The sequence below is a fragment of the Ischnura elegans genome, chromosome 10 (assembly GCF_921293095.1).
Source record: "Ischnura elegans chromosome 10, ioIscEleg1.1, whole genome shotgun sequence".
NCBI classification, from domain to species: Eukaryota; Metazoa; Arthropoda; class Insecta; order Odonata; family Coenagrionidae; genus Ischnura; species Ischnura elegans.
The window spans coordinates 53,168,233-53,189,825 of record NC_060255.1 but is presented as its reverse complement, the minus strand read 5'-3'; the positions used below and the strand labels follow the sequence as shown (position 1 = coordinate 53,189,825).

Genomic DNA, 21,593 nt, shown 5'->3' with positions numbered 1-21,593 from the left:
ACTTCATTCCTCACAGCAGCACTTTAAGTATACGAAAATTAGAATAGAAGATATTGGGCTTGAAAATTAAAAGTATGGGATGAGTTGGAAGGGGAGTAGATAGCATAAAGAGGTGATCGAGGAGGCTGTAAATATGAATGGTTCGGAAAGAAAGTGGATCAGTTGCGTTGAAATGAAACCGGGGGCTCTGGAATGGCGATACCGACAATACAGTCCGCTTAATTCTCCCTGAGCGGAGGATTAAATTTCCTCCCTACCGCTGGAATCGCACAATTCTCGAAGAAAGAAGTCCAAAGTAGGCGGGAATGCATTCTGAGCTGCTTTTCATTCGAGGCTTTCGCTACACGTAATACCTCTCTCCGGGGGATACATTGGCAACAATGGAAAAAAGATGGACGATTCCGTCGTCGATTTAATGGGATGGAGTCTTTGAAAGAACGATTATGTAGATAAAGGGCGTAAAAATTACTAGAAAATAAAATATGCATCAATGTTTTATAAATATTCAAGTCAACCTATAAAACTTAAATAGGAACAGGTTTAATAATCATAAAAAAACTTATATAACCTATTTAGAGAAGGCGGTGAGTATTTTATTTTGTATGAAACTCAACTGTTATTGGTTGGTTGGTATTAAATCGATTGGTTGTAATGGCACCCATATAACTAACCAAAGTATTTATACAAAAATTTAAACAAAATCAATCGCCTTTTAAACACCTGATCGCCTGATACACCCACATAGTAGTTCGCGTAAGTTTTCTCGTCACAGTCACTGAAGAGTTAAGGTACCAATCACATTACAGGATATGTCTAGGACATGCCTTGGATACATCGCAATCTCCGGCAGGCAAAGCATTCGAAGTCATGAATTTTCCGGAACATACGGCAACAGGGAAAACTCGTGATCCATCGGAGCGTTTTGCTCAGAGCTACTGTGGTTAAAAAATGGTGCGTTTACAACCTAATAGGGTAGTTTCCAATTTTTTTAAATTACTTAAATCGAACGACTGTTACTCCTGGAGTACGTATGTCACGCTTTTAGATTTTTAAATGACGAAATCTATTTTTCACAATTAAATGAAAAGTGAAACTTTTCAAGCGCGCGAAAACGCGACGGCTACGTATGAATGCTGGTAAAAGCCCGTGTTACGTCATTCTGGTTCCAGCTGCCGCCTGTGAGACCGCCTTGGTGCGAGGCTATGATCGCCGATACAATGCAGACTGCTTGCAGGTAGCAGTGTACCCTGCTAGCAGGTAGCGCTTGGCTTAAATAAGGATTATTATCACCCTATCAAACGAAGGAAATTTTCCGACCATAGGCAATTTTAATAGGTCATTATTAAGAAATGTTTCCCTAAGCTTTGGGCCACATGCATGCATTAGTATTGTAGAACGATGTAAAACTACTTTTACTGACTACTCGTATAGAACCTAGGTCCCTGTGACGTCATGTGGAGTGGCATCGCATGGAAGCCAATCTGGCCTTTTGCAAATGAGGTTAAAAATGACCATTGACATTCGTCTAAACTAGGATTTCTAAAACCTAATAATTTGTATATTATAAATAAATTAATGTTGGGTAACTAATCGCAATCAATGCCTTTTGTTTCCTTTGATGAAGGAAATATTAATTTTAGTTCCTACTGGCATCAGCCATCCAGGGTTAAAATTTCTGAACACAATTTCTCTCCAACCTGTATAAAGCAGTAATGATGTATTTCATTACCTCTTTGGCAATTTGTAAACTTAAAAAGGAAAGGTGAAAGGGCCTCATAAGTGGAATAGCCTAGGACTTCATCTCATCTAAATCCGGCCAGAGCTCTACCCTGCAGATGCGTGAGCACATCAGTTCAAACGCGTTCCTCAAGCATCACGACAGGAATAAACTTTCTCGCATCATTCCGGCTACTTACTTTAACTACCTTACGGGCGGTACTAAATCGTAATATAAGGCCGTGAACACAAGGGAAAGGATACTCTCAACCTCGTATTTCCAAAATGGAACGTGTTCCGACAGTACACTAGGTTGAGGAGGATGAAGCAGTAGGCTATACCGCAGCCGAAGAGAGAGAGAGAGGTGGTACTAAAACACAGGAGGGAGACCAATATCGGGGTTTATGAACTCATTTTGATAACGTGGCGGCTGGCAGACGCAGTGGAGAGATTCCAATACACCGCTGTAGCTCCGGTCCGGAGATTCATCAGAGTGGAGGCCAGGGGAAAGCAGCTTCGCTCTGCTCCGCCGCCTCTATGTGTTTTCCCCCGTCCTGTGCACGCAACAGGGGAGAAGAATTGTTTTCGGCAAGATGAGCAAATTTTCGATTTCGGCGGAAGACACACGGCGCATTTGTGGGAAAGGGGGGATATTATTTTCGGACAGTTCCGTCAGTGACGCAGAATTCACGCAGCAATGGTTTTTAGGTGCGAGAAATTGCGTTCGTTTTTTTTCGGAAAGCTATTCTTTCTCATCAGTCGGGGATATACGTTTTTTTAATCTGGGCGCTCCATCGATTGTTTTCACCGCTTTCGGCTCCGCACCAGTAAAGCACCATGTCTCACTCGAGGAGGTAAAATAAATATGCCCTCGTCGAAGTCTTCGTATCACATTTTTGTTTCAACTGAGTGAAAACTACCTATCTTCACAATTTTGTTTGAAAATGTTCTGATATTTTGGACAAAGATGATTTTGATGGCTTATTACTCATATTTATTATTATTATTATACATGCTTATTACTATAAACCATGACTAATGACATTCACTATCGTTACCATACCACAATTATTGACATACTATCGTATTATCTAAAAACAGTTATGGATTTATAGTTCATTCATAAGCTATTCACTAACCTAGTGATTGAGCCAATAAGTTGAGGTTTATGGATTACAGAAGAGCTTAACCCGGATAGAACCAATGCGTGCAAAGTACCAAAACAATGAATGGAGGTCAGTTCCTTTTTTGTTTGTTTACCACGATCATCGAGGATTTTCTGGTGGTGTCCACAATTGACCAAAATGATGTTACATTGAGGTGTTATACTAATATTCGGCAGAATTAACAAGGTAAATGTCACGAAACGGTCAACCGGAAAAAAATAATAAAACGAGACAGGAACACAAGCATATGACGATGGCGTGGAGATGAAATGACAGCCGAATACTTTTTTACAGGTGTCATCCAAAAATCTAATGGAAACTGAGTTTAAAATCATAAAATTGGAAACAGGTGACCTTAATGACTCGGAGGAAGGTAGGCAAAGTGATAGAAGCTTGGAAGCTGTATACCTGAAATCTTTTTGAATTACTTGTTAAAATATTTAAAATGGAAATTTTCAAAATACCTTGCACTAGAACGTTTAGAGTGAATAAATCTTCCTGAAATAAAAATTCTAAATATAAAAAATTTTTTACCTTTAAGCAACATGTTTATCGCTTAGAATATCTGTCCCATGAAAGAGGTAAAACGTGGGTTCAGAAAAGTGTGTAACATCCATATGTTTACGCCACTGATGTGTTTCACAGATTTTTCTTGCATTATTTCGCTTTTTTAATCTCCTTCGCGCCATCTATTGAAACGAAATATTTATCAACTAAGACCAGTGACAGTGATTACTAAATATTACTATCGTTTCCGTTTTCATATCAATATACCAAAAATACTGATTCATTCGCATATTTGATAGCTTTGTCATGGTAATAATTTTCCACGCCTCCTTTTTTCTGATCATTAATTTCACTAAACTTCAGAAACAAAAATAGTTCATGCCCACTCTAAGTTCAAATCCATTCAATTAGTACCATAATGACAATCTAAAAAATAGATATAGCGATAGTAATGATGCCAATCTTATAGAGTGCGAAATAAATGAAGCAAAATTAAACTTTGAATCAACAAGATTCGTTCAATTAATTACTGAATATTACGCCTCATTAAAGAAGATTAATTACTTTCATTTCAACTCCATGAATTTTTTTATTTCCAAATTTCCTTTCTCAATGGTACAATGAGGACTGAGTTCAGGGTATTTTAACTTCCATGAAAAAATGTAAGTCTTTCTCAAAGTTTCTTCTGATACTCTCATTAGGATTATTTCGTTCATTCGAGAGGAAAGTTAAAAGAAAGAACTTGGCGATGTTTTTAATTTTTCTATCTTTTTTCTAGAGATTAAAAAAGAATTCTAGATACTTTTTCTTCTAGAGATAAAAAAAAATATGGGCATATTCAGAGGAAAGAAGTAACATTGAAGATGGTTACCGATAAAAGTGTACTTCAAGAATATTCAGCCGAAACAAATATTGCTAAGATAATTTTTAAAATGAGGAATTTACATTTTTTTAAAATTAGGGAATGATTTTATTTGAAACCATACAAACTTGGTCGTACAAAATGGTTAGGCTTATAAGTAGGTTTCACTATTATGTTATACAGTGTCATATTACAAGCATAGCGTTTAATATTCTGCATAAAAATTACTCTTTTGAATTAAAACGTCATATATAAATTCAATGAAAATAATATGATACAAAATGTTTCTATAGAATATTGAAACAGAATTAGGAAATTACTAATAAATATTAGGTTATTTTAAGGTATAAAACGCTTATAATTACGCTAATTAACCATTTTTACCCAGATCACGCAGAGTATTTGGTATGCAGGTAAATTAAGGTACGAGGTACAACATACTTTTTCACTATTTTTCTAACGTATAATGTTTAATATTAGAAAGAAATTTTAAATGCGTACTAAATATACTAAATGTAAGGTACTAAAATGGATTTAAGAGTCGATGGCATATTATTGTAAAAAAGTCTTTTTCAAGATACTACTCATCATATGTCACTTTCTATTTGCACTATTGATCGGTGGTAGAAGAGCACTATACTTGATACTTAAATACCTTACTTCAAATACTGTGATATACCAGATTGCCATCCACGCATCTAACTTGGTTCCTCGTGGAAATAACTATTAAAGTTGCAATCATCTCTACAAATTAATTTGACCATAGGAGAATGATTATTAGGGAGTATATAATCTTGAAATATCCTGGGAAACGAAAATTCAATCACTTATATGGGCCGCTATACACGGTGAATGATCATGCTAATTGATCACGTGATCAGTCACAGGATCATGCGAGCAAAATAGAAAATGCTATTATTTTTACTGAATGATCATGCGCATTACCGTTCCTTCGCAAATTTTTCCGTTATAAACGGCGAATGATTTCATTTCCATGATTATACAGCATGATCATTCACCGTGTATAGCGGCTTTAGCAGATATGAGGAGAGTATCCAACATCATGATAATCAGGTCGATTATTATGCGCATATTGGCCACTCAAGAGACTCAATCGGTTAAGAATTATTTTTTTCAAACGAAAAAAAATATCATTTATAGGATAACTAATCAGGTTTCTGAGAAACACAGCCGTATTGAGTCAAATTTCAGGCATACACCCGCAACCGTTTTCAAGGAAAATATTCATGAACGTACACGTCCCACCAGAAACGCCAAACCAGGTGTTTAATTATCCAAATTATTTTCATCCTTAAAAATGGCTGAGCAACTGCAGTTCATAGGACACATCATGCAAGTAAATGCTCTTTCAAAAATAAATGATCTTTCATTATTCCATAGCTAATTCTGAAATCTGAGGAGAAATGAAGAAAAGCTCAGACTGGTTGGCCAGGCTTTGTTAGAAAGTGGCCAGAGGTGACGCTCTAGTGAGCATTTGGGAGGGAAAAAGAGCAATTTCGAAATCTTGGAAGGATATGAATGAAGAGGAGAGAAAAGACCCAAGACGGCGTTTCAAAACGTTAAGGTAAAGTGACGAGAAGGCAATGTGGGGATGAGAGGAGAATCCGTGATAAAATGACTTAGTGAAAACAATGTCATGCCGAAACATATGGGTATTTATAACTCAAGATAATTACTCAGGGGATTAATGAATTTTTATCACATTCAGCATAAGAGATAGATAAACTTCATGTGCGGTACCAAAATGAGGTAAATCGATATTGCTTCGATAATTTCACTTTATACGAAGCGGTGATCCACTTAATTGATGATTGCTTTTTAAACTTGTTACAATTCCTTCATGAAGATACTCAAATGCTCATTTTTAGTACTTTTTGTCGAACAACAAACCCTAATTTTCAAAATTTTCTTTTGAGTGCTGAATTAAAAAAAAAACATTTTTAAAAGGATAATTATCTAAATATTTATGAATACTTAAATAAAAAAAATTATTTTTATAAAGAACATTTAAATTTTAATAATACCTACTTATTTTTAAATAAATCTAAACAATGGCAGTTAGATAAAATACGCGCATAATATGTACGATGAAATTTCAATACTTTTTGCAGTGAGTTCATGTTTGCCTACATGAAGATAAATTAATTTCCAAGAATAATATTTCTAAATATATTCTAAGAATATTTCTAAGAATAATATTTCTAAAGAAAAATATTTCTCATAATAATATTTCTAAATGACTAATAATCAAATTCTTGGGCACATTTTGATTTCGACTGGTTTTAAAACTTATACAAAAACGCGAGATGAAAAAAATGCTTTATTTGGAAGAGAAAGAAAATGTTTTTAATATCCTATAATCGGCATTTCGCAAGGAACTTAAAAAAAATGACGAAGCTAATACGTTTACTTTTATTGGAATCGAGAAGTCTGAGAGATTCCACCAAGTGAAAGTAAATACTAAAAGGCAATAAGAAAATTATTCCTGTGGAAAATGTAGGGAAATTATGACCTTTTAAGCAGAAAAGGCTCACAAATGAAGGTACGATTCATGCTTTGAATCAAAATAATATTAGCTGAAATGAAGATAAGGGATGGTGCACGTTATGTTCGTAGGAGCATGACAAGTCGTTTCTCCTCATTCAGCTGGAGTAGATGGAATTTATACACTATATGAGTACCTAAATTCTGAATTGGAAAAGTTAAAATTTTCACAGCAATATATTTTTGATGACTGAAGCGATGGCAGGGTAGAAAAATAGAAAAACAATTTAGATAGCAAATTTTCATGGAAGTTTTTCGTTTTAGCACACGCCGCCCAGGACTTTTCTCATGGTAATATGACTGCTTGATTTGAACCTACTTAGAATAGTATTAATAGCAAGGCATTAGTTTCGTGTAAATGAGAACGATAGGCTAGGATAGGATAGTAACAAATTGAAAATTAATAATGGAGTGGGTGTTACATTGGAGAATATTTGAACACTTGGGGAATATTGAGGTTGCCAATAGAATTTACCGGTACCGGAATGTTCATGAAAGTATTCCAGTCAAGAATTTTTCAGACGTAGAGTTACAGCCTTTATTTTTACAGCCATAGTGATCCTCCATTATTAAAATTTTTAAAGTTTTCTTGTGGGTGTGAAATTACGAAAAATATTTGATGTAACTCTGTATTTTTTTTCTTTACAAACTATCTTATTCACTGGTAAAATTTTCCGTTCACCTAATACCAGTTGACTTTTTATGTAATAGTCCGATCTTTAGATAAAAAGTGGCACCTGCTGACAAGCCTTGTATGGCTTAGCGGGACCCTATCATTTTTACCATGCATGTTAATCCGAATTTTTGTATACATATACTTTTATCTAGCGAAATATAATATTTATGATATGCTACGAATATGTACCTGATGTTTTTCTCAATAGGAGATATTGATGTATGGTCTGTGTTAACTAATTACGTGATATAAATACAAGAATGTTTATTTTGTATACTTGTTCTTAAACTTGTCATTATAAAAAAAAAATATATATATAGGTATATAATTCCGGAAATTTTCTTCACTGATTGCTTTAAAATATTTATTTCAATATTGCTTAAATTAAGACTCTACATATAGGAATATCATGTAGAAACTTTAAATTAGACATCTCAAAGCAACTTTGGGAGCAATAAAAATGTCTTTTCATTAATAGCGCTTTTAAATCATGATATTTCATTAAAGACTTTCCGACGTACAATACCTCATTGTTGGATAGCTCGGCGATATGGAACAGAAAGGACGGCGGATAACACGGAAAGAGGAGCAAAAAATAGGCAAAGCTTTCTGAGTAGGGGAAGAATAGCATCCGAAATACAAGGGGCGAGAGTAGAGGATTACCATGAAAGTGGGATAGAGATGGAAAAGGTGAGGATTATTGTCCTCTCTAGCTAGCCCTCCCTGCTCTCGTACTGTCATACAATAAGAGGGAAAGATACACCCTTTGGAGAGGTTAGGGAGGTGTTTGAGGGAAGAGAAAGTGGAGAGTAGGCCCTGCCTTAATGGCCTAATGCGCTCGAGGACGCGAGAGAGGCTGTAGGTGAAACTGGGGTCGGAGGGGATTACCGCCCAAGGCTTTTCTGTTAGCAGAACTAAAGGGAGGACGAAAAAGATGGTTCCGACTTGGAGGGAAAGAAATAGTAGGACTACAGAGGGTTTTTATACTTTCTTCCCTGGCACTGTTAAACAGGGTGTTTCAAAATGTGTCTTGGATAAAAAACACCTCTCTGATAGTTATCCCATTTCATTTATAAATATCAATATCTATTAATCTAATGAATTTTATTAATGCACCTATAAATAGCAGAAGATTCTTTTGCACCTCAAAGACTTCATTCGCGAAATTTTGTATATTTACGTCCTACGTGTTTCATTAAATTTCTGCTAAATAGCTCTCACGTTAGCCATGGCAATTACTCTACGAAAGCTTGTTTAAAATATTTTCACTTTTCCCCGATTAAAAACTTATCCGCTTTTTAAAAATTTACTTTGAAAGGTTCATAAATCATCATAGGTAAGTGGCAAAGCTATTAGCTGACATTGGTTGGTTGGCTTGAGTTCGGAAATAGGGCTGAATAAGTTGTTTTATGAAGAGTTTTGACAAACAGATCAAAGCGTGGAAAGAAACTTTCGAAAAATTTGGCGTTAAAATAAAATTGCTTAAGTTTTTATTTCAATTGATGTATCACAAACAATCGCAAGTAAAATTGAGAAAAAAACCTCTAAGGTGTGCTCGTTCACAAAAAAATTGATTGGAAGTGTAAAGGTAGCTGAAGAATTGTAATAAATGTGTAGTGGTTCTCAAAAACTTTAAGCGGCATAGCGCAACTTGATAGTCATTAGTTGAGAAAAGCCCAGCATCAATTAAAAAGTAATCATTATCAAAAAAGGTAGTTATATCTATTGACTATCATAAAAACAAAAAAAAGTTTGTCTCAAATGTATTCCATGATATGATACACTTCCAGAATTGTGATTAGTGGAATATTTCGCTTTTATGCCTTTTATGCTTTTACTCAATAAATTTACCTCAAGTCACATCGCTGCAGCGGGGTTTTCGTAACTCATGTGAAATACACTGCATAGTCTCTGAAAAATACGCAAAGCCAGAGTCGCAATCCTGGTCCTAATATTCCCATATCCTTTTCTGGTGCACTCACTCCCTCTCTCCCGATCCGAAGAACTTACGAAATTCCCCGCTGCAGCATTTAGGGGAGGATTATGAAAAGTGAGATTTTTTCTTCTTTCGCGCCATTTCAAACTTTTTCATTTCCCTCCACCCAAGCCTCCCCGGAACCCTAGCCATTTTCCTCTTTCTCCGACCTCTTTAGCATGTCGGCTTATAAGAGACCATTGAGTTCTCAGCGGTGGGGGATATGCGAGCGATGCTAAAGGCTGGAAACGTACAAGAAAGAGATGGTGAAGGGAATGATATAGGTTCAGGACAAAAAGGACAGAAGAACGGGGAGCTAAATTAAACATTTTCCCTTTTATACCCCTCAAGTTCAATTTCCATTATTTTTTACCTCTGCCAAAAACGTTTTCTAAACGGGTAGAGTGAGCGTGAAATACGAAACACTTTCACTCGTTCCGAGAACTGGTGACATTTCTGTCATGAACACGGTCACTACCTTTTAACGTAGGACAAAAGGATAACGTTGTAGGACAGCAGGACATTTGTTTTACGACTTTTTTCCTGTGCTGACGAATTATATATTAGGCATCTTTTATTGAATTTCTTTCCAGAGATACTTCAGTTACGAATGACCTTAGCTTGATAAACATAAAGATTCAAGCATGATGGAGTACAATTTCTCCATATTGAAATAAATACTTGCAATTTTATAAGATTAAAAATTTGTTACGCCATTGGTTTCATGTTACTACGTGAAGATGAAGATTATGCAGTAACATTGAAACCTATGCTGTACCATATAGATGTTATAATAGTGGATATTTCAGGTATTTATTTCAATGCCTTAGTTCAGTTATAAAAAAAGGATCGCTAATGGCTTTCTCGATCGGCTTGGGTAAAACTGATGATATTGCCTCGTAAGGCGATGAGTGACATGTAAAGAACACTGCTTTACTAGCTACGTAATTGCTTGGTTTAGTAGTCCCTAAGCTATATGTTAACTTACTGAACTTTACTTATTCCGGCACTGACAATAGTTTTTCATGAATCTGAAGGTATAAAATGATGGATGAGATGGATCAAAAGGCGAGTGTAACATTAAGGGCACTTAAAAGATACAGTGACCGGCGTGATACGGTGGAAATCTTTGATAATCAGCTTATCAAAAAAACTTGTCTGTTTCCACACTCTTTTATTTTCACCGACCATGGTTTCGGCAACTTGTGCCATTATCAAGGCCTTTGGTAATGGCACCTACCTGCAATTTTAAATCTGAGATAGGTCTACAATTACGATAGCTAATCGCGATCGGTTGTTACGATGGGTGATAAAGGAAGCTTTTACGTTCAATGCCTATTATATCCATGCATTCAAATACACTATTCATCGTCAGGATGATTAAAGACTTCCTCGATTTGTTTCCTTCTGCCACAAAATATTTTATGGATATAAACTGCACAAGAAAACAATTGAAATAGCCAAAGTACAAGAAATTGTTTTCGGAAAAAAACTAAAAAATCTTTCGTTAAAACACTGATAGTTATCATAAACGCTTCCTTACATATTTTGCGACTGTTATCACAATTATTTATTATTATTAAAAAAAAGGAAAATATAAAGAAGGAAATTATTTACTTTTGTTCTATTAAGAACTATTTATTTTTGTATCTTAAGCAGATTTACCTTGACGTATGGAAATTTTCCAGGATACATATATTTTATATTCATCCTGGAAATATATTTATAAGTTTACATCTCAATTGTGGGTAATAAACTGCATCGTTCTTGTAAAACTGAAGTCAAAATGTGACGGCTCAGGTCAGATACATCATTAGCCGTTTCACAAAAGGATAACAAAAAAAAACAAGATCTCCATCAGTATATATTAGGCATAAGTGACTAATATAGCATAAAAAATAAATGATTTATAACGACTCTGAAATGAAGCATATACTTCATAAAATAACACCGGTGATTACCAACGATGTTTTTAGGAGCCATAGAATTTCGAATGCCCAGAATAGACTCTTAAGAGGATGATTTAAAATACCATCTAATATTAGACGGTATTCAAATTACATATAGAGGTAAGTGTTAGTACATACGCGACACTTGGGATATTGAAGGATAAAAATATTTTGCAGATACAATTTAAAAGTAATAGAAAATGTTACTTATGTTTATAAAGGGTGAGCCACATTACTCCATTTTTAAAGATTGATTCCAAAATAATTTTTTTACCCATAGTATTTAATAAATGTCCTAGTAAAATATTATAATTATTTAATAAAATTGATTACATATATTTAATGATAATTACCTGCATGTGACGCTTTCAATAGCTATGAAGATGGCTGTTTGGTGAGACTCAAAATGTGTGATCAGGCTCACTCATGATTTGCCGGGATATTAATTCAATATAATCCACCAATAGTCCTGAAATACAGAGAAGAAATATTTATAGAGAAAATATTTACAAATACTTCATTGAAAAAATAAAAATGTGAAAACCTATTAATTTTGCAATAAACCTCTAGAAATATGAAGTACAGTAGATTCCGGTTAATTGGGACATATCGGGACTTATTCACTCTGCCCCAATTAAGCGGCTGCCCCAATTAGGCGAACTATCAATCATATGAGCATAAAAAAACGTTGAAATGATGGAAAGAACACTAAAGAATGTTTATAGCGCAACATAAGTTTATTAAAATATTAATTTTATTAATAAATCAGCGAGTTTAGTTAATTTATTATCATTTTTAAGAATTATAACAATTTAGTTAAAAATATTTTTCACAGCCTCGGGCGACGCTGAATGAATGTCTTTTACTAAGTCCTATAAAATAATAGTCCTATCATCTTGCGGATAGTATAACAACAAGAGCTTTCAAAATAGGGCAAGAATAGGAACATTGGTGAAAAATAAGAGTAAATCAAATGAGGAGAATATATAAAAATAGTATTCTGAAAACAAAAAATTTTAATTTCGTTGCGAGTATAGAGTCTATGTCGCCGACTCATGGCCCAATAAAGCGGCATACTGTCCCAATGAAGCGGAGAATATTCTGGGATATTCCTATATTGGCTTCTGGGCTTCAAAATCTGCCCCAATTAAGCGGCTGCCCCAAGTAACCGGTGGACCCATGAAACGGAATCTACCCTACTCTGTCTGAGCAGACTTCGAAAACCTTAACGAACAAAATTGGAAAATGGATGACCAAAGATCAATCATGGTTTCATTAAATTTTTCAAGCAATTTAGGCTTCACCAAGATAAACCAAAGAGTTACCACATTTGTACCTCAAAGGCTACCTCTTTCATATTCATTCGGTTGGGGAGCAAGGAAGGTAATCCGGAAGAAATTCTATTAAAATTTTTAACGGCCTTTCCACGTGGACAACTTGACACTTTATTTTCTGCTAATACAATACCCTCAAAAAAATGCTAAACTTGTACTTGTGGTATTCTGCCACATCATTGATCTTTCAGTAAATAAATTAAAATAAGCAAACAAAATAATACTTTTTACTGTGACGCGTGGTGAACATTGACGAAAGGGTTGCTCTAATAATATACTCATGCAATTTCAAATAAGAGTTATTTTGTATGGCATTAGTTTAAAAAACAATGGAGTATCATTTTATCTGTGTCTTGAGTATAAGAATTAACTTGGCAAATAGAATAAAATCATACATTATATTTTAACAAGATACTCAATATAGAAAATACTCATTACCACCTATTATAAGTTACTTAAAAGGTGGCAAGGCTGATTTACAATTAGTAGAATGGTGAATAATGGATAGATGAAATTAAATCAAATTAGGAGCACATGTGGCATTTGCTTGAGGACAATTACCTAAGTGTCAACATAGGAGACATTGAAATGTCACAAAATTGATAACCTAAATTTTCCCCACATTTAATGAACATTAAAACCCAATTTAAACTGAGAAATTTACTGGCAACCTTTCTCATATATAGCTTAAGGAAGTATGCCACCGACATCTTTCAGTTGACGACGCAGAATTGAGCCTCACTACTGTGATAGAATCTATCTAAGCCATCAGCACAGTGATCCTTAACAGCTTTGGGGAACTACCAGATTGTTGCAAATGGAACGAGGTTTTTCCCATCTCACACCTCCATTCTCACCGCATTACATTCCGCAAATCGCTCCCTCGGCCTAATCCCCATACGTCGGCCGTGGATGAAGAAATCAAAGGCGAAGCAAGAGGGTTCGCTCGAACACTGTCGCGCTAAAGGGAAAAGGGAAAGGGAAACGGTTCCGACCGCTAACCATTCGTCCCCGCGACCCTCTTAATGAGCAATTGCCATTCAAGCGATTCCCTCATCCTCCCGAAAACCCCAGCTAACACCTCGCGCCTTCACTATCGCTCCGTTTCACGATTTCTCTCAAGGGGACCGCATAAGGGAGGTAACAGCCCGACCAGTCGAAGCTTGATTTTTGCTGCCTTTTTTCGTTGCATTCTATCCTGTGTTAAAAATGCCCCGAGCATGACTGCGATACATTTATTCTCAATGTTTAAAACATGATTTTTACAAACGTTGCAATGATTAGCGATGCGAGAAGCAAGAATGGAATTACCAGCAGAATAGCCGTGGCGTAGAGGTCAATCAACCAAAGAGCTACTTACAGCGGGAAAATTAAATAAAGTGATAAAAAAGTTAATCAAAACTTACGTTTTGAGCATGCTCTCTACGGGTAAGGAATGGACAGCGACAGCCGCGGAGAAATCAAGGATAGAGGCCTTTGAAATATGGTTTAACAGAAGAATGATGAGGATCGAATGGTTCGAACGAGTAAGTAATGAGTAGGTCGTAAGAAGTGTATCAGAGCAAGAAGATGGAACAACCTTATTGGCCGCATCTTGAGAAATGATGGCCTGATAGAGACAATGGTCAAGGAAAAAGTTGGTACAAATGTAAAGCCGGAATAAAAAGATCTTGTGTGAAATATATGGAACAGGTAAAGGGGAATATGAAAGAGAAGAAATACACAGGTGAGAAATTATTGAGTGATAAGAAAATTGAGTGGAGAGCTGCGTCAAACCAATCTTAAATTTGTGATGATGATGAGACCTTATTAAAGGATATTTTCCATGACAGTAGTATCTATGTGGAACACAAGTGGCGATTTTTGTGAACCAATAAAAATTCTCGGTGGGTGACAGCAAAATTTTGAGGCCAACAGGACAACATCCTCTGCGGTAATATTCCCGATCTCTCTCAAAGGAATGCCACTCCATTACTAGCTTGAGCGCTTATAGCGCACTCTTACGAGGATCCGTCTCTCCAGTAAGACGCTTTATTTTTTCCAGACGTATTATCAATTCAAAAGCGAGGCTGTAATGCTTAGATTTTAAAGGTATTTAGAATACATTGCTGCTGGTATCTACTTCAAAACCAAATTTGATTCCCCAGTACCACGTCAGATGTAAAATTGTTATAGGTACTTGAGATGTAGATTTATTGCTGCGACTGATCGAATATGTTACGTCCTAAACAATTCTAAAAGATATTTTCACATAAAAATGCTAGAATAATGAGGGATCTAGCAAAGTAAAACGTTTAAGTACAATAGGTATCAATAATTATTCATAACAATATCGGTACTTGTTCAAAACATTTACCATCACCTCGAAAACTTCAGACTTAATAGTATCATGCCAACGTTGATCTAAAATATCAACATTTCATCTAAATATTTTTTAGATGTATTTTATTTTATTTGATTTAAAGGGAATGTTTTCAAGCGTCTGTGCTTATGTTACCGTGAAATTTATGGTCATAATTCAAGTTTGAAGCATGCCATGAATCAGGGAAAAAGAGAAAGTACCTACTCCAACCGCGTAAAAACGTCTAATCATAATAAGTATTGGAGAATGCTAAATGTTATACACACTATTTGGAACAACTGATATATTGTTCATTACACCATATAATTCATCATAAAAAAGAAATATGCTCGACAGATGACTTATTTTTAGTTAATGTTAATAACAATGGAGTTCAGTAATTGAAGTCATTGTATCATATCAAGTAACCCAAAAATAGCACTCTGATCACCTCAAATAGCTGGAAGAAGTGTAAACTGTATAATTTTAATAGTGAAACATTCACATTCTCTGTATCCTTAATTTATATTTTTAACATCAGACGATGTCGTTCAGGATGTCAAAAATAATTTTTACAATTTAGGTGATAATTTTTAGCTTTTAACCGCAGTCGTAAACCTCTTGAGGATATTCTTTACTCCCGATACATTAGAATATTTTCCTGACGGATTAGTTATTTCTTTAAATCAACGCTTTGAAATTATAATTTTCTGGGTTTATAGGGTTCCCTTCCCAACTTGTATTTTTTATCTTATATTTGAAACCGCAGCAATTTCGCAGACTACAATGTTTAAGTCCGAGATACTTATAAAAGGTTATATTTTTTTTTAATTTCAAGAAAGTGCCATTTTTTCGCTTCTCCCATCAACCACCTTATAACTCATCATTTACGATATGTATCTGTAATTATTCCGGACATAATACTTTTAATAGAATGTAATCAATCATCTTAAAACAGTCAATAAAAGTACAGTACTTTCATTAAAACAATTATCCAACCCTACATTTTGAAGCATTGTTTTGGGAATACATTTTTTACACCTTTAAAAGTGGTAAAAATTAAAACGATTGTGATCTACATAATCTGAGCCTTTCAAGATCACAGCGTAATTTTCAAATACGGAGTACCTCAAGATGAAAGACAAGAATTAAGACCGGTTGAGCATAAGATGACGTCTAATGAGCAATTGCCATTCAAGCAATGCCTTCATCCTCCCAAAAGCTACATTCAACCACCCTCTTTCCACCTCGCTTATTCCCTCGCCACCAAAGCTCTTCTCCACAATCCCTCTTAACGGGGTGCCAGGCCACTACTAGTTCACTGACTCGGGCGAATACAGCGCATTCGTAAGGCTAAGCCAAGATTTTACCATTTGAGGAGATTCCACAAAAAAAGCAATATTTCGTTTCAGCAAAGGTTTTGAAATACACCAGCCTTACTACATTTCCCTAAATTCATTCAAATATATTTGGCTGTCACCGCTATATTTTGCATTATTTACATCGGAAAAAATACGTTTGCTACCATTGCGATGCTTTCATGCAAAGATGAAAGAAAAGGAAAATTTTTAGACTGCAACTACAATAATATAAAAATATCAATGTGAATATGAAAAACAGGCATTGTTAATCAAATATTGAAAAAATAACTTTAAAAACTTTTAATTGTAGGACTGCGAGAAGAAAATACTTCTGTGCTTTGAAATTGAAACGAAAATATTAATTACCTACCACAAATCTCCATAGTAAATGCTCCCTTTTTTCCAAATATATTTTCCGCGTGTCTTCAGTGATATGCAACAAAGATGTTACCGGCAAGAATAAATGCTCGCAATATACATGGAATACTCATCTCATTACTGAACCCTATGCCTGCATAGTTCTACTGTTCGCAGACTCTTTACATTCACCGTGATAAAAACATGATCGAGTAACATTTACCACCATCCATGCTCTACACGTGAGGAAACCAAAATTATAATAGTGGTTTAGGAGCATATCATTTCAGTGCAGTTTTCGCATTGTCTATCAAGGTGATAAATATAATTTTGAGCTCTACGTATTAATAAAACTTCACAGCCACTAAAAAAGGGTTGAGTACAAAAATACGATTAGGATCAGTTACAACTTTTACTTGTAATACGTTAAAATCATCAAGTATCATTTTAAAATCAAGATTTTTAACAGCTTGGTTTAAAACTTGTATCCGTCTCAAAAAATTATTAAAATATAGATAATTTCAATTATTTTCAGAGCATTAAATTGATGAATTTCTTTTTGGTTTAGCATATTCTCATATTGGTGATTAGCATAATCTCAATCTATATTCCGGTGCTCTCCATGGAAATGTAGGTTATCTCTCAGCATAAATTATTAGCAAATTCTTCCAGGGTAATAATCTTTTTAAAAATCATGGAAAAGTTTGCATGGAGTTTAATCGCAAGCCTCATTAATCCAGTGCCTTATCCTAAATGTTATATTTTAATATTATTTTCAACACTCTGCATTGGGCATGCATATTTGACTTTACCATATGAAATTAATTGTTAATTATCTGCTCAGGCAGCAATGTTATTTCGTTATCAATAAGGAATATGCTGAAAACAATACTAAGATAACATAAAGACAACAAATAAAAACCGAAAATTCATTAATGATGTAGTGAATGATTTTATATCTCAATGATTTCCATTGGAAGATTAAGTAATAACATTGTAACAATGTAACTGTCAAGTTGAACACACCAAAGGATGAAGTTCACCCAAAAAAATATTTTACTAAGCTAGGTTTCGAACCCGAGTCTCCTGATTGCCAGTCAGGCGTGTTGCCGAGATCCGGGTCCGAATACCGACTAAATAAAATATTTTTACATGGCGTACTCCATCCTTTGGTGCATTTAACTTTGCACCCGTGCGCATAACTGCGTGCAAAGTCACTTGTTACATGCAGTGAAATGTTACTGAACCTTGAAAATTACATAGGATCATTGAAACCAAGTCTTGTGGAATTTCATAATCGTGAAAAATTGCATTTATTTATTTCAATAACGAATTGCAATTTACTCGCATTTATTTCAAATTTATCCTTTGAAATGTTATATAAGTGCTATGCTTTCAATGTGTCACTATGTGGGATAAATGGGACCCTCTGATATGTCTTAGGGCTTAGAAGGACCAAGTTGTATATACTAATAAAGGCAATTACGTTGTGAAATAAACAATAGCCAACAATTAGGAGTGAAATATACCAAAACGCAATCAATAGCAGTAACGACGTTACTTTTGCTCCGTTACTATCCGCTGCTACCCAACATCATCGCTCCCTTCAATTCAACAGACAGACTTCACGGGCTGCTTCGCAACGAGAGAGCCTTATCCCTCTTAGCGCCGCTGAATGGGCGTGGAAGATGGAGAGAAAGGGCGGGTAGGACTTCCAGTTTTATGACAGCCATTGCTTCCCCGAAAACGCCTCATTTATTCCGACGAGGGCCGCGGAATACTGAATTCCAGAGTCTCACACGAGGCCAGAATTCCCTTCTCTCTCACTCCTCTTCCTTCTCACTTCCTTCCACGCAAAACCAGCCCTTATCCTATTCCAGACCACACCCTTGAGATCAGACCACCAGGGACACCGCAGCATTCTCGCCACCCACTCCCATGTCGATGTTCTCTCTTTCCTTCAATGCCTCCTTCCCCTCTTGGCAGATGGAAGGCGTCACATTCGCTAAGCCATTTTGCGATCGTTCTCGTCTCCACTGATCTCATTCCCATGCTCATCATCCTTTACCATATTATTTTTGCTCCAGAAAAAAATCGACATCGTCTAAAGGTGTTTTCATAGTGTAGATTAAGATCCGATGCACGAGAATTATCTACCCTCGGTCAACCAATGTTTTTTTGATTGTATAGGTTAATATCTAATGCACAACTAACCTAGAACGTTCACTTTTGTTCGTCCATAACACTATTAGGTCTAACAGTTTAATATAGAGGACACAATTGGTAAAACGACTTCGTTTTCTTCCACGGATATGCATTCTCGGTACAACATTTTCCACCTCAAGTGGTAGTTCCAAGTACTGAAAATTACCTCTTGAGATTGAAACGTGTCGTATTTATTTTTAGGATTCATTATTGAAATAAAATCGAACGTTCATTCTCGTCTCACCTGTTTGAGCAGGTCACGTCACGCGAGATCACGAAAATTTAACTTTGTTTTACTCGTTTTTGTATATAATGGAAAATCCAGAGGAATACTAATGCGATTAAAAACGAAGGAAAATATAAAACGAAGACATAAAATGCGTCTTTATCAACGGACGATAAAAAGAACAGGACAACTAGTATGAAATGTAGAAAAGGAAATTTAAATCGAAGAGCGATTATGACAATGAATAGTACAACTAATAAATTCCATCCAGAGGTATTCGGTTAGGAAATTCTAAACCGCTTAAATGATAAGTTTCAGGATTTTTGTAGTGAGGTTGAAGGTAGCAAGTCTTATAAATCGTAATCAATGTGTAATTGAAGACTAATTGTAATACATCCAAGGAAACTCTTGAAAAAATAAAATCCACTGTAAACCTTTATTACCGGCATTTTTTATATTTTCAAAGCTCAAAAATTCAACTCATAACATTAATTTTTTCGAATTTTAGCAAAAAATATTTTCAAAATCAGCTGAGGTTCAAGATTTAACGCATTTTTGTGGGTGTATTAACAAAATTAGGTAGCACGGGCATGGGGGGGATAAAGTAATTTTTTATCCTGAGTTAAAATCCTAAGCCTTAGATGAGGTTTCTTTCCAGTAATCATGGCTATCAATTTCAATGAAATATTGTACGTCCCTCCATGACCATGTCATCTACTGTTTGATCTTTATATCCACCGAATTATGATGTGTAAATGTGATGGAAGAAATGGTGGTTCCTATGGGAAACCACGGGGAGATAAGCTCTGCTCTCTCATTCGGCAGAAGGAAGTTATCACATTCCAAAAGCCATTTTGCGATCATTCTTATCGCAAACTATCTCATCTGCCACTTCGCATCCCTCTTCACACTCCTGCTAAACTCCCGATGCGGTTCCCTTCTACCTATGATAAGGGATACGGCCAGTAATTTAAAGATATTCATTCTTGTATCGCCTTTGCCTCTACAGTTTTACAAACCGTTCCATGAGAGTACGATGAATAGATCTGATAAAAAGCATTGCATTGCAAATAGGTGGCAATAGAAGATATAAAAATGCTATAATATGATAGGTAACGACCGAGGTAGCTGCTAGATCCTACACATAAGAACTGGAATTTGTTAATTGAGGCTTTGAAATTTGTAAGCTCTTTCATATCATCTACCTTTACTTGTTCATAAAAAATTAAGTGCACCGAATTTTATGATTTTTACACTCGGAAACCGATTTTATGGTGCTGCATCCAACTTTATTTTCAAACTAAAAAAGGAGTATGTCTACTGATCGTGCAGTGCGTATGCAGTATGCGTAATCAGTTAATTAGCTCAAAAATAAAGTTGGCTTTTGTCTCATGAGCCGAGTTAACGAAACTATGATTTGGCCAGAGAATGAAATCAAATGATTTTGGCGTGACTTGGTAGAGCTTGGAGATTTTTATGGCAGAATACAAAACACAGTGCTGTTGCACAAACATAATATTGCTTTCAATTAGTTTTAATGTCTATGGATGACGTTATAGCCTCGGAGAGGTCGACAACAACACGTTAGTAGGACTGTACTGAATTTTTTTATACCATGACTTGGCCAGAGAATGTCTGTTAGACGAAGTTTTTCAAAAGGCATAAATTATCAAAATAAAATAAATACAAAAAAATCCACTCGAAAAAATAGCGTACTTTGGAAGCAATCGGTTATAGTGATCTTATTGGTTCAACATAGTTCATGCAATGAAATCCATAGCGTTCCGATATAAACAAGTTTTGGAAGAGAACATTTTCAAGCAAAATTGATGATTTTCTGTACACCCTCACACAAATCAAGATCTGCTCTCGATTTAACTCATCTCAAGACCGACTCTCATCCTAGTGCCTGGGGAAATGCTTCAGCGAAATTTCTCTCGAGCGAATTAACTCTCCTCTTTCCATCTATTTGGCAATCTCTCACCGGGTTGCCCTCTCAAAATCCAATTTTCAGACGTGCGTTGTAACCGTGATGCCCGAAAGCTTGCACAAAAATATTTCTTGCCTCAGTGAGGAGAGAATTCCCTCAATTCCACCGCAACCTTACGTTCCAATTCATGTGCGAGCAATTTCCTCAGTCAAGGTTCACCTCAGGAATGCTTTTTCACCCTCGAGAATGATGCCCTGATAAATCGAGGAAATGCGCTGATTACGCACGTGTTGTCTGGTTTGAAAATTGAAGAAAGGGATATTATTTTGTATCTTGTAACTGATATGCAACTTCGTTGAAAATTAATGCCGGATAGTGAGAGCGATTTGAATGATAGTAGAGCTCAAATGCATCCGTATGTTT

At 35.5% G+C, this 21,593-nt stretch overlaps 1 protein-coding gene across 2 annotated transcripts in view; it reads right to left on the bottom strand.

Annotated features, from left to right (window-relative positions):
- LOC124166963 overlaps positions 1-21,593 on the bottom strand; it is a 610,523-nt gene that overhangs the window by 480,770 nt on the left and 108,160 nt on the right. For both annotated transcript variants that reach the window (XM_046544703.1, XM_046544704.1), the window contains exon 2: positions 11,770-11,885. The gene's annotated coding sequence lies outside the window, so the exon portion shown is untranslated. The remainder of the gene's footprint in view (positions 1-11,769; positions 11,886-21,593) is intronic.